The sequence below is a fragment of the Rattus norvegicus genome, chromosome 20 (genome assembly GCF_021556685.1).
Source record: "Rattus norvegicus strain SHRSP/BbbUtx chromosome 20, alternate assembly SHRSP_T2T, whole genome shotgun sequence".
Taxonomy (NCBI): domain Eukaryota; kingdom Metazoa; phylum Chordata; class Mammalia; order Rodentia; family Muridae; genus Rattus; species Rattus norvegicus.
Window position 1 is genome coordinate 38,527,933 of NC_141553.1, and position 4,373 is coordinate 38,532,305.

Sequence of the window (4,373 nt, forward strand, 5' to 3'; positions counted from 1 at the left end):
GTTCATAAAGGAGGAGCTCTGGAAGGACTGAGCGGGTTGCTTGAGTATATGTCTCTGCTTGGCATGGTTCTTCTGGCTGTGCCATTGGGAATGGTGGGATTCTCTGCAGGAGGTGGGCAGTTCACTAGAGCTCGAGTACTCCATGACCATACAACCTACAGCAGCAAGTGGAAACAAGATATCCTGGGCTGCCTCATGATCCCTGCTACTGAGACCTCCAATGCCATATCCTGCACTGCTGAAGCAGGCAGATCTTGATCTAGAGCTCGGACTTGCCGCGCTCTGCTGTTCTGAAACCATATGTGGATCGTGTCCTCAGGCAAACCTATCCTCTCACACAGCTGCTCCATGGTAGCAAAGCCTGCTATCCCCATTGCTTCCAGCTTCCATGCTCCTAAGGATTCGATGCCAGGAGTCCTCAAACTGGAGAATATAGTCAGGACCGCTCCAGAGCAAGCACAAGCTTCAGCAAATGCCAGCCGTAGGGCTGGGACCCCTGCCCTTAAATACCTCTCTCTCTGCTCCCGGAGCTCCGCCCACTCGAAAGGAGCCGTGGGCTACAGTTGACTCCAGACCCTTGAATCAAGGTCATGCAACGACGCTTTACACCTGCCACACCTCCCACCTGAGAACAGGAGACCCGGAACAAGACCTCAAGAAACCTATCAGACTCAGCAAAGTCTCTCCCAAAGTCTCGCAGTCCATTGCATGCCATTCTGGACACAGAACAAGGAAGCACAATAAATGTCCTAGGAATCAAGAATCCAGCAGACAGATCGTCCAAGGAGGGAGCACCATAGGTCCTTCCTGGCTTTGGGCAGAGTATCCAGGAAATCGTGGAGGTGGTAAGCCGGCTTCAGAAGAGGAAGGCAGAGTGGACTGTGCCTTAGGTGGTATCACTAGCCAAGTTGAATCCGTGCTGATCTCATCCCATCTGGATCCACACAGGTTGGAAAGAGAAGACCCCCCAACTGAGGATCCCAACCACTTGTCCTGAGAACCAAGGATATCACTTCCAGGGGTCATGCAAGTCATGGCACTTCTTTCCTTCTTGTAGGGCTAGGTGGTAGTTGGGAGCAACAGAACTCTATTAAACCGAGAGAAGAGAATAGCACATGCAGAAAGAAAGTCTTTTACACAGGCAAATAGGCCAAAAACCACAATAGTTCATGTAGAGATTCGGGAATGCGCATTCATGCATTTCCTGTCAGAACAGTTGGGCCAGATTTTCAGGAATTCTCACCATTAACATGTTAAATGCAAACAAAGGTGCAAACACACACACACACACACACACACACACGCAAACACACACACAGACACATACAATTAACACAAATAGAAATAGCACACACGCAACAAAGCACACACACACGCACACACAAACACACACAGGCACACACAAACACACACACATACACACACAGAGATAACACAAATACAAATAACACACACACAAAACAAGCACACACACACAGACACTCACACATGCACATGCAAACACACACAAATAACAGAAATACAAATAACACACACATACACATACACACTCACACACACACACACACACACACACAAACACACACGAGCATACACAAAAACCGGGCCAGCAAGTCTGACTTGTGAATGTGGAACAAAAGACCCAAACCTGTGCTGAAAGACCAGTATAAGCCCTATGCTCCTTGAGGCAATGTGGCTGCATGCACCCAAGGACAACTGCCTACCTCTAGGCAATTGCAGTCTTCAGGTGGGTTTGGAGGGACCTCACATTAGGGAATGCAGGGCCGTGCTAGGCTTGGGAAACTCAAGGATAAAAGACGGATACCTGAGAGTGTGGGATACACCTCACTGTGGGAGGAGGAAGGTATTCGGCTTGTCTGATTGAATCAGTGTCAATCCTGGAATGAATTGTTCACGATACTTTGGTTGCACTCCATTTCCAGGATGATGTTCATTTACAGTTTTGTGGCCTTACACACTCTTCTTTAGGTTGACATTTTCCCTGCTTGTTTGCTTTAGCAAACAGTGCCATGTCTGCATTGAACACTGATCAGCTTTCCTTGTTATTTCCCTTTCAGACCTCTCATCCTGCCTCACTGCCTTCCCAAGTCTTACCACCCTTTGAATTGGAAAGCTCATGCCTAAAGCAAACAGCCAATTCAACCACCCATACAAACACACAAGCAAACAAGCAAGCAAGCAAACAAACAAACAATGCAAACCTTTATTGAATGCAATGGGAAGTAGAACAAAGCAAGACAAAACAAAACAAAAGTAAACTAAACAAATGTGCTAGGAGTACATATAGAATGGGTGGTTTGTTAGTCAACTCACAGCTAAGCATAAGGCATTGGTAAGAAGTGCAGCAGTTCTTAGTCCCAAGGAAGAAGTCTTCATAACTCCTTCCTGGTTCAGTGTCCTGAGATGTGTAGCCTATACCTGGTGACCCATGAGATTTCCTGGAGTCTGCTGGAGCCAGTTCAATGGTGTGTTCTGTCAGTTGGGCTTTTCATTAGGCCTCCTTGATGTTTTAGGAGTCCCTGGTGATCTTGCCCTGTGCTCCTTCAGCAGAATCCCATGCTCAGAGCCCGTTTCCTCATCCCAGGGTCCTCATGTAGGCACTGCACATGGAAAACCCACGTGCATTTCCTCCTTCTAGTAAGCAAGATGCCTTCCATCGAAAGCACCCACTGTAATAGGGGTTTTGATGCATTTACTTTTTGGGCTGTCTACATTCTCAAGTGTTGATTGCGGGTGTCTTCTGGATAGGAGCTTCCAGGCTGGGACTCAGAGAATATCCAGCAGAGCCTCATATTCTTCTTGAGAGAGAGGCAGCTCAGGTGTTGCATCCATTTGCTGAACTGCACCTTCCAGATGTACAGGGCCTGGGGAGAGCGTCTCCACTCGAACTTCCATCAGCAGTTGATCCAGGAAGAGTTCCAGAGGGCCCCTGTTGCATCCCTGAGTGAGAGCCTGTTCTTGGCCTTGTCCTTCAGGCTGTGCCCATTGTGGTAGCTGAGACTCTCTGGAGAAATTGGTTGGGTCGCTATAACTTGAGGATTCCTTGGAAACACAGTCCGTGGCAGCCAGTTGCAAGATGGTTTCCTGGACAACCCCGTGCTCCTTGCCACCAGGATTTCCATCCAGATCCACAGGGAATGGCCTGTCACCCTCCACTTGGTCTTCTTCCAGCAGTTCATCAAGGAGGAGTTCCAGAGTTCCTGGCACGTATGCTTGAGTGGCTGTCTGTGATTGGCTTCGTCCTTCGGGCAGTGCCACTTGGGGATGCTGGACTCTTCGTGGAAGTGGGGCTGGTCGCTGGAGCTCGAGTTCTCCATGCCCACACCTCCTGCAGCAGCCATCAATAACAGGTTGTCCGGTGCTGCCTCATCCTTGCCACTGAGACCTCCAGTTGCCACATCCTGCACTTGTGAAGCAGGCACATCTTGATCTGGAGCGCAGGCTTGCCGCGCTCTTCTGTTCTGAAACCATATGTGGATCGTGTCCTCATTCAAACCTGTCCTTTGGCCCAGCTGCTCCCTGGTAGCAAAGCCTGGCAACGGGTTCCTCTCAAAGGCTTGCACTAGGATCCTGCGCTGTTGCAAGTTGAGTCGAGTGCGAGGCCTTTTGCTGTCCGAGGGCATGCTGCTACCTTGTGACCTGGAGCCAAACCCTTCCTCGAGCTCTTGGGAGGCTAGCGGAATGGAGCCTCTGCTGGACCGCTTTGGGCCGTGCCTCACCTCTCCAGTGCGACTTCTTTGGTTCTGAAACCACACTCGGATGCGGGACGCAGGGAGCTGTATTTGCCTGGCCAGTTACTGCCTGTCCCAGAAGCTCGGGTATTTGTTCTTGCTGAAAGCTGATAGCAGGGCCTTCTTTTGCCAGGCCTGCCAAACCGTCTTCCTGCGCCGGGATTCCCGCAGCACACAGCTGCTATCCACATTGCTTCCAGCTTCCATGCTCCTAAGGATTCGATGCCAGGAGTCCTCAAGCTGGAGAATATAGTCAGGACCGCTCCAGAGCAAGCACAAGCTTCAGCAAATGCCAGCCGTAGGGCTGGGACCCCTGCCCTTAAATACCTCTCTCTCTGCTCCCGGAGCTCCGCCCACTCGAAAGGAGCCGTGGGCTACAGTCGACTCCAGACCCTTGAATCAAGGTCATGCAACGACGCTTTACACCTGCCACACCTCCCACCTGAGAACAGGAGACCCGGAACAAGACCTCAAGAAACCTATCAGACTCAGCAAAGTCTCTCCCAAAGTCTCGCAGTCCATTGCATGCCATTCTGGACACAGAACAAGGAAGCACAATAAATGTCCTAGGAATCAAGAATCCAGCAGACAGATCGTCCAAGGAGGGAGCACCATAGGTCC

General features: G+C 50.4%; 1 pseudogene; it reads right to left on the reverse strand.

The window, feature by feature from the left end:
• Nucleotides 1-2,915: 2,915 nt before the first annotated feature.
• On the reverse strand, nt 2,916-3,959 carry LOC147998665 (uncharacterized; annotated as a pseudogene).
• Between the last annotated feature and the right edge of the window lie 414 nt (nt 3,960-4,373).